General features: G+C 47.0%; 1 protein-coding gene across 1 annotated transcript in view; it reads left to right on the top strand.

Moving 5' to 3' along the window:
- The window catches only part of LOC107396093 (uncharacterized), a 23948-nt gene that overhangs the window by 2131 nt on the left and 11650 nt on the right, over positions 1-10167 (top strand). The window lies entirely within an intron of this gene.

Here is a 10167-nt window from a genome sequence, read left to right as displayed (position 1 = left end):
CAAGTAGTTAATAGTAGTAGGGCAGACACGTCACTACAAGAATATGCACACCTGCATAGGAGCGCGCCCTCTGTTGTTTTGGCGGATAATTTCTTTGCAACAGGGTCAGGTCAGTATGAATACAGAAGATACGACGCTGCAGCAGCGGGTGCACAAATGTGCCTTTGCTTAAGCATGAATCAGGCTTAAGGAAACACCTTTGCTTCAATTTAAGATGCCGGGACGAAAACATCACGCCAACAAGCCTACAGCTGAAAACACCGATCCGGACCAACACAGCACAGAACATAATGGAAAGAGCACAAAGGGCACTAATCAAGGAAAGGATAAGAAACGTCATAACCAAACAGAAGCAAGTGGAAAACGAACTGGAAAGAAGACACATGGACTTAAAAAGGAATAACAAACTAGATGAAAAAAACGGAGGAACTAATTAAAGGACACATGATGGAACAACAGGAAAAATAATTCATAAAAGTAAAAGGAGGACACATAAAGAAGTTAAACAAACTCATCAACAAGAAAAAGAGAAAAGAAATACAAGATAACACCACACCAAACTCATGGGTATGTAACCTTTCACAATACGAACTAGCAGAAGCAGAAGAGAGCATATTAAAGAAAGGTTTAAACTTTGCAGTCACACCAAAAGAAATACCATATGATGAATTTATTGTAGCAACAGAACTAGCATGTCAACAGATCACAGATGAGAGAAAGAAAGCAGAATTCAGAAATAACGTAGTTGGGATATTAAAAAACAGCAAAATTCAACACAACAATATTACAAAAGAAGAACAATCAGCCATGACAGCTTTATCCAAAAATGAACAGATAATTATTCTACCGGCAGACAAAGGAAGAACCACAGTGGTAAAGGACAGAGAAAAATATAAACAACAGATGAAACAGATGCTAGAAGACAAAAATACATACGAAATACTTAAAAAGGACCCAACAGAAAACATTAAGAAAAACATGAAAAAATTACTGAAGCCACTACAAGAAAAAGGCAAAACAACAGAAAAAATGTATAAACACTGGATTCCTACAGCAAACATAACACCAAGAATATATGGAACGCCAAAAATACACAAACAAAACACCCCACTTAGACCAATAGTTGACAGCATAGGTACACCAACATACAACATGGCAAGAGATATCAGCAAAATCATCAGCCCGTTATTAGGAAACACACATCAACACAGCAAAAATAGCAAAGAACTGGCCAAAGAATTAAATGAAATTACAATAGAAGACAACGACATACTCATCTCACATGACGTCACATCTCTGTTCACAAAAACACCAACCCAAAAAACCATAGACATAGTAGTTAACAGAATCAGACAAGACAAAACTTTACATAAATGAACAAACCTCACAGCAGATGACATAGCACGACTGATAGGACTGGTAGCTAACTCCACTTACTTCACATACGACAACACAATATACAAACAACTGGAAGGCTTCGCCATGGGTAACCCGTTATCAGCCACCCTGTGCGAGTTTTTCATGGAGGACCTGGAACAAAAAGCCATAGCCACTGCCCCCCCAAACTGTAAAATAAAACTATGGAAACGCTACGTAGACGACATACTGGAAATCATACCAAAAGGACAAACTGAAACACTAACACAACACTTGAATAACACTGACGACAAAGGCAATGTAAAGTTCACATATGAGTCAGAAACAGAAGGCAGGATAGCTTTTATGGATATGAAAATCACCAGGCAGACCGACGGGACCCTAAACATAAACACATACAGGAAAGCAACACACACAGACCAATATCTATAATGGACATCAGAACACCCCACCATACACAAAATGTCAGTAATCAGAACATTATATCACCGAGCAAACATGGTAACAGAAGAAAGAGACCGTAAACAAGAGGACAAACACATACAACACGCTTTAAAGACCTGCGCATACCCGACATGGGGAGTAAACAAAGGAAAACAACAAACAACAACAGAAAGAAAAGAACAACCAAAAAAAAGAACCAGAAACCCCGAAAGACAAGAACCAAAACCAGTGATAACCCTACCATACATCAGAGGCATAACAGAAAAAATAAGAGCAACAATGAAAAAACACGACATAAACACACCAACAAAGCCATACACAACAGTTAGAAACAGACTAGTACACCCAAAAGACAAAATATCAGCTGGACTTAAATGTGGAGTCAATTACGAAATCCCACGCAAACTCTGCAATAAAACATACGTAGGAGAACCCGGACGCCAACTCAACACACGAACAATAGAACATAGAAAGGAGTGTGAGAAAGAGGCAAGTCGTAAACACACAAGAGCAGCAAAAGAAGAAGCAGAAAGTACAATAAAGAAGTCAGCCGTAACAGATCACTGCACAAGAGAATACCATGTAATGGACTGGGACAACACACGGATCATAAACACCGAACAACAGAAATACAAAAGTTGGATTAAAGAAAGCTATCGAGATAAGGAGACGTGGATGTGGGACCATGAACAGAGAAGATGGAGTTTACTCGTTGGATCACACATGGGACTGCATCGTAGGAGAGGGGAGAGCGGGCAGCAGAGGACATTGTCGCCCTCTGCTGCCCACGGATAAACAGAGTAGGAAGTGACGCCACCATCAGTGTCAGCTCCGAGGAAGTTTTGCAGTCGGCAAATGAAACTGTCAGCAAGGTAAAGAGAAAACCTTTCCTGTGTTTTAAAAAGAACCAAAAATGGAATTAGAAACTAGACACAGTAAGAACATACCAAAGATATTAGTATTAGTACTTTCATCACAACCTGCCATTTCCAGTCCCACACTAGTGCCCTCTGGAGGAGGAGCTACGGGTGGAGGGGGTCAGTTTTAGTAGTTTATTACAGTTATACTACTTGTGTAATATTATATAATTACTGTTATATTGCTGTATATTTATGTAATAAACTGATTATTATATTTTATCATTAGACAATTAACAGTTCAGCTTTTTTATTGTTTCATATTCCCTGCATTAAAGGATCAATGACACATTTCAGGAGCACTTGAATTATTATCAATATTAGTAATAGTTGTAGTCATAATAGTTGTGACTTGATGGTTGATCCTGAGTTTTAACCCCTTCAGTTCATGGGACAACTTTCCAGTGCCTTTCTCAATGTGAGGCTGAGAGGACTGTGAAATTTCTGTTGATGATTAATTGTCGTTGTCACGATGGTCGACTGGGTACGGGAGTTGAGCTTGGTAAAGATGTTTGCTATCTGGATTATTCGGTAGAGAACTCTGATCATGGGTTTCAATGAAACGATGACTGAGTGAAGAGCGGGTGCGGCGTCTTCCATATATAGGCTTGGGTGTGACTGGGAGAATGCCGGGAGTTCCCGCGAGGAGCATGCTGGGAAATGTGGTCCAAGATGGAGGCCGGTTAGCTGGGAGAGGCCGGCCCGGGGGCTTGGGTTCTGACAGGACCCCCCCCACCCCCCCGGTCCAGGGACGGCTCCAGAAGTCCCAGGGCGACCTCGGCGGTCCCAGAAGTCCGAGACAAGGGCAGGGTCCAAGATGGAGCGGGCCGGCTCCCAGGAGCGTTCCTCAGGGCCGTAGTCCGCCCAATCGACCAGATACTGCCAGCCCCGTCCCCTGCAGCGAGCGTCCAGGATGCGCCGGACGGTGTAGATGGGCTCACCGTCGAGGAAGCGGGCAGGCGGAGGCGCCGGAGCCGGAGGCGGATGGAGGGAGGATTCCACGTAGGGCTTGAGCCGGGAGATATGGAAGGTGGGATGGATGCGGAGACTCGCAGGCAGCCGCAACCGGTACGTGACCGGGTTGATGACCCTTTGCACAGGGTAAGGCCCAAGGAACCGGGGAGCGAGCTTCCTGGACCCGGCACGGACACGGAGGTCTGCCGTGGACACCCAGACCTTATCCCCTGGAGCATATGAGGGACCAGGACGGTGTCGGCGGAGGTGTTGGTGAGAGTAACGGGCGTTAGGTCATGTTATGGAGGCCCGCTCCTTTATCCAGGCGTTCCTGCAGCGCCTCCCCAGGGATTGAGCGGCCGGCACCGCAACTTCGGGTTCCTGGTGGGCAAAGACCGGGGGCTGGTAGCCATAGCAGACTTCGAACGGGGACATCAGAGTGGCCGAGGAGGTGTGGAGATTGTGGGATAACTCAGCCCAGAGGAGGTACTTAGGCCACTGCGAGGGTTGGGCCGAGACAAAGCAGCGGAGGTACCGACCCAGTTGTTGGTTTGCCCGCTCCGTTTGGCCGTTGGTCTGCGGGTGATAGCCCGAAGATAGGCTGACTGATGCTCCCAACAGACGACAAAAAGCCCTCCAGAACCGGGCCGTGAACTGGGGACCACGGTCCGAGACCACGTCGACAGGAAACCCATGGAGACGCACCACATTCTCCAGGAACAACTCAGCTGTGCGTCAGGCCGAGGGGAGGCCCGGAAGGGCGATGAAGTGAACAGCCTTAGAAAACCGGTCAGTGACCGTCATGATGGTATTAAGGTCGTTGACTGGTGGGAGTCCTGTGACGAAGTCCAACCCCACATGGGACCAGGGGCAGCTGGGTACCGGAAGAGGTCTGAGGGTACCAACCGAGGCCTGGTTGGATGTCTTGGAGCGGGCGCAGACGTCACAGGCACTCGTATAGTCCTTTACATCTCTCTCCATACGTGGCCACCAGAGAGCTCGTTTGAGGAACCTAAGAGTCCGTGAGAAGCCCGCGTGGCCAGACAGGCGTGATGAGTGGGCCCAGGACAATGCCTCGCTGCGACAGGCCGTGGGGACGTAGAGCCGACCCGCGGGGGTCTCTGGAGGCGCGGGATCATCTCGGAGGGCGTTTTGGATAGCCTCCTCCAGTGGCCACCTCAGGTGGGCCAAGAAATGGTGCTCTGGGAGGATAGGTGCCGGCTCGGACGTGGGCGTTGGATGTGTGAACTGGCGGGAAAGGGCGTCCGCCTTCTGGTTCGTTGTCCCTGGGCGGTAGGCGAGATGGAATTCATAGGGCTCAAAGAAGAGGGCCCAGCGGGCCTGGCGAGGATTGAGCTGCTTGGCTGATCTGATGTGAGTCAGGTTCTGGTGGTCCGTCCAGATGGTGAACAGCTGAGTGGTGCCCAGAAGCCACTGCCTCCATTCCTCCAATGCCCACTTTATGGCCAGCAGCTCACGATCCCCTACGCCGTACTTCTGCTGGGTGGTGGAAAACTTCCTGGAGAAGTAGGCGCAGGGGTGGAGCCTGTCGTCGGGCCCGGCTTGGGACAAGATGGCACCGGCGCCAACATCCGAGGCGTCGACCTCGACCACAAAGGGGACTGCAGGATCCGGATGGCGGAGGATAGGAGCCGACGTGAAACGGGCGACTAGGTATTGGAAGGCCCGAACGGCGTCTGGAGTCAGCTGGAACGGTTGGCTGGGAGGGCTTGGTCGGGTGAGAGAAGAGAGAGGTGCCACAATGGTGCTAAAGTCTTTAATAAAACGGCGGTAAAAGTTGCAAAAACCCAGAAAACTCTGCAGTTGTTTCAGGCTTGTCGGGAGGGGCCAGTCTCTCACCGCCTGGACTTTCTGAGGTCCATGGTTAGTCCTTTATCCGAAATCATGTAGCCCAGGAATGATACGGACCGCTGGTGGAAGGAGCACTTCTCGGGCTTACAGAACAGGTTATTGTCCAGGAGCCGGGTTAGAACAGCGCGAGCATGGTGAAGGTGTTCGGCCTCGGACTTGGAGTAGATCAGGATGTCATCCAGGTAGGCAAACACCCACCGTCCCAACATGTCGCGGAGGACATCGTTTATAAGGCGTTGAAAAATGGCGGGGCTATTGCACAGCCCGAAGGGCATGACCTGGTACTCCCAGTGACCGGTGGGTGTGATGAAAGCGGTCTTCCACTCATCTCCAGCTTTAATACGGACCAGATTGTAGGCGCTCCGGAGGTCCAACTTGGTGAAGAGCCGCACCTGGGAGATGGCGTCCAGGGCAGATGTGAGGAGCGGCAGAGGATGACGGTCTTTGACTGTGATTTTGTTCAGACCTCGGTAATCGATACAGGGGCGGAGATCACCCTCCTTTTTCCTCACAAAGAAGAGGTCACAGGAACAACTCTCTCCAAGGGGGTCATGGGGATCCGTAGGCGCTTAGCAAGATCCATGTCCATAAAATTGTCAGCGGCCCCCCGAGTCCATCAGCGCGTGCATCTGAAGTGAGGTCTCACCATGAAGGAGAGTAACATAAAGAAGGAGTCGATTTGAAGAGGCGGGGGCTGAAGGTGACCCAGGCTGAGCGACCCCGATACTCAGTGGGTTCCTTCGTTTCCCAAACGCAATGGACAGTTCAGGCGTCTGTGGTGGGAGGAGCCACAATAGGCACAGAGACCCTCGCGCCACCGTTGCTGTCTCTCCTCTGGAGGAAGGTGGCCTAATTGCATGGGCTCATCAGTAGAAGCGGGTCCGGGAGCAGGCGTGGGGAAACGAGGAAGAGGTCCAGGCGCCCTGGATGGGCGAGTGAAGGGCTTGGGCCGAACCAGAACCCGCTGATCCATGCACAGCGCCAAATCGACCACTTCATCCAGGGTTTGGGGCAGTTCCTTTCCCGCCATCTCATCACGGATGTAGGTCGCCAGTCCCTCCAAGAAGACGGCTCGGAGGGCAGAGTCATCCCACCGCAGCTTGAAGGAGATTCTGCGGAACTCCGACGCATAAGCGCACACCGTGCGCTCCCGCTGGCGGGGCTTTAGGAGTTGTATTTCTGCTCCCACTTCGCTGCTGGGTGGAACAAAAGTCTTTCTGAGGGCGGACACAAAAGCAGCATAGTCATTACAAGCCGGTGATTTGGAATTATAAAGCGCAGCGGCCCACTCAGCCGCGCGTCCGGAGAGCAGGGAGGTGAGATGCGCCACCCGAGAGCGCGCAGTGGGGAAGCGCCCTGGCTGGCACTCAAACTGCATGTCGAGGGTGGCGAGCAGACCGTCTGGGCTCCCCGTCTCTCCGTTCCACCTCTCTGGGAGACTAAAGTGCGGCCCCTCTGTTGGTGGAGTGAGGGCTTGCTGCTGGAGAGCATGGAGGGCTGTGGATAATTGTAGGATGAGATCGGTCTGGGAGTTTTGTTTGGTGTGGAGCCGATCGATCAGGGCGTGGAGCTGAATGAGTTCATTTTCCATTTGCTCCGTCTTTCTTTTCATGTGCTCGAACTCCGCTGGATCTACGGACTCAGTCATCCTGTCACGATGGTCCACTGGGTACGGGAGTTGAGCTTGGTAAAGATGTTTGATATCTGGATTATTCGGTAGAGAACTCTGATCAGGGGTTTCAATGAAACGATGACTGAGTGAAGAGCCGGTGCGGCGTCTTCCATATATAGGCTTGGGTGTGACTGGGAGAATGCCGGGAGTTCCCGCGAGGAGCATGCTGGGAAATGTGGTCCAAGATGGAGGCTGGTTAGCTGGGAGAGGCCGGCCCGGGGGCTTGGGTTCTGACAGTCGTCAAAGCCATTGATTTATGATTTATTTCTTCCATTTTTTATTTAAAGTCTTAATATGATTGTAATGAATGAATTATTTACATAAATGTATACAAAATAAAAAGTGTTGATTAGAAAATTAATAAACAAACATGTAAACATATAATAAATGTCAACCTATATAAATGTCAGTCTATGGTGGAAACATAGACGTGTGTGTGAAAGACGTGTGTGGTTTATAATCAGGTCACAGTGGAATAAAAATATGTAAGTGGCCTTTTTTTCAGGCCCTAATTCAATGTTTAACTAATAAAACAGAGATGATTTAAACTACATTATAAAGCCAAACATATTAGGACCCCCAACATAATCACTGCATTTAAGTAGTAAAGATGTGGAGGAACTTGAATGGTTCGCAGAGTCCTGACCTCAACCCAGCAGAACGCCTTCAGGGCTGATTAGACTGTTAGCCACGTGTGTGTGTGTGTGTGTGTGTGTGTGTGTGTGTGTGTGTGTGTGTGTGTGTGTGTGTGTGTGTGTGTGTGTGTGTGTGTGTGTGTGTGTGTGTGTGTGTGTGTGTGTGTGTGTCCTCACAAATGCATTTCTAGAAAATTTGTAAAAAACAAATAAAAAAAAGAAACTAAAACCACACTTTTAAACTTTGCACCTTTTCAAAAGTACTGTGACATTTTGACCAACAGTTTGGGATTGGAACACCTGAATCAGTAGGGTGGCCCAATTCTATGGCAATATTGTGTGTGTGTATCAGAAATGTTGTGGGGGTCCTATAAAATATCGAGTGGCCCAACTGTGTTGTCCTATTCTCGAGTCTCAGATAAATGACTCAAGAAGCTTCTTTTTTCTTTTTTTTTCAAATACCGAGAATGTGGGCATTTAAAAAACATAAATTGATAAGCTCTTCAGTCTTCAATCTGCTTTCTGAACTATACCTGAGATGTTTTGAGTAACCCTGGAAAGATTAGCATTTTTTACCAAGTCTTTAAGAAAATATGGCCTAATCCACAGTCCAAGAGCATACAAATCTAGCAACTGTTAGAATTTCTGTGTCAGACACTCAAGTTTCTCTCATTAATAAACCAACCCAATGATATATTTTATCTGCAGAACTTTGCTCTATTTTGAAATAAACTAAACCCCTACAATTGCTCACACTGAACTCTGTTCCATACACCACCACTTTATTGACCATCCAATGGTTGAAAGAAAGATGTGTTTCTCTGTGTTCCTTTGCTTGGCTGAACATGTCTTTTTACACACACACACACACACACACACACACACACACACACACACACACACACACACACACACACACACACACACACACACACACACACACACACACACACACACACACACACACACACACACACACACACACACACACACACACACACACACACACACACACACACAAACTGGTCATGGTGCTTTTTCCAAGTGCACATTGAGAAAACCCATTTTCTTAGCAGAGTTGCTGACAGTCCTGAAGTCCGGTTCTGTTTGGTATTCAGATCACAAAAACCTTGCTGCATCTCTAATGAAGCACACACCCACATTTCCATACTTTGGAACAGTAGACTCAGACAGATTAGCTCAGGCTCATAAAAGAGGATAAGGCAACAAAGTCATGTCATCAAATAACTAGAAAAGATAAAAAATATGATTTACATTCTGCAGATAAGTTGAAATTTGATAGACATTTTCCTCTATTGGTTATCTGTTTAAGTCAGGTGAGGCTTTATTTATGTAGCACATTTTCATACATGGAGGCAATTCAATGTGCTTTCCATTAGCAAAAATAGTATGAACGTTAAAATCAACGTGACAGCACAATTAAAATACACAAATAAATTTAGACCATATTAAAAACACTAATTAATTTCAGATTTAAGAATCAGAAAAGAGACAAAGACTGAGCACTTACAGTGCAATAGGTGCAGCATAAGAAGCATTAATTCAAAGGCTGATGAATACATGAACGTATTTAATTTTGATTCAAAAGTTACTAAAGTTGGGGCACATTTAAGGTCACAAGGAAGCTGATTCTATCTGTGTAGCATAGTAGCTAAAAGAGGCTTCACCCTGTTTGGTTCTGGCTCGAGGTTCTACCAGCTGATTGGGATCTCACATCTCCTAAGGATCCCACAGCCCTGCTAGGCGTGTATACAGGAAGGAGATGCAACATGTATTTCAGCCACATGCCGTTGAGTGATTTATAAACTAGAAGTACTTTCAAATTGATTCTGCAGTTTACTGGTAACCAGTGTAGAGATTAAAGAACAGGAGTGATGTGCTTGGGTCTCTTGGTTCTTGTTAAGACTCTAGCAGCAGCATTCTGGATACGCTGCCATAGTCCAACCTGCTGGAGATAAATCCATGAATGAGATTCTCTAGGTCCTGTCTGGACATGAGACCTCTTGAGTGGTGCTGTTTGATGCAGATTATAAAACCCTGATCTAGTTATAGCCTTAATGTAACCAGTGAAGCTCAGGTCTGAGTCAATAATGACATCTAGGTTTCTAACCTGAGTCTTTGTCTTTATTCCTCTGCGGCCAAGCTGAGCAATAACCTCCTTATTTCCAAAGACAATAATTTTAGTGTTGTCTTTGTTTAACTGTAGGAAGTTTGACAGCATCCAGTCAATAACTTACTCCAAACACTGACAGAGTGAGTTGTATCGTTTTCACAG

Source organism: Nothobranchius furzeri, chromosome 8 (assembly GCF_043380555.1).
Source record: "Nothobranchius furzeri strain GRZ-AD chromosome 8, NfurGRZ-RIMD1, whole genome shotgun sequence".
NCBI lineage: Eukaryota > Metazoa > Chordata > Actinopteri > Cyprinodontiformes > Nothobranchiidae > Nothobranchius > Nothobranchius furzeri.
The sequence above is the reverse complement of the archived record's forward strand: the minus strand, read 5'-3'. Positions and strand labels throughout refer to the sequence as shown.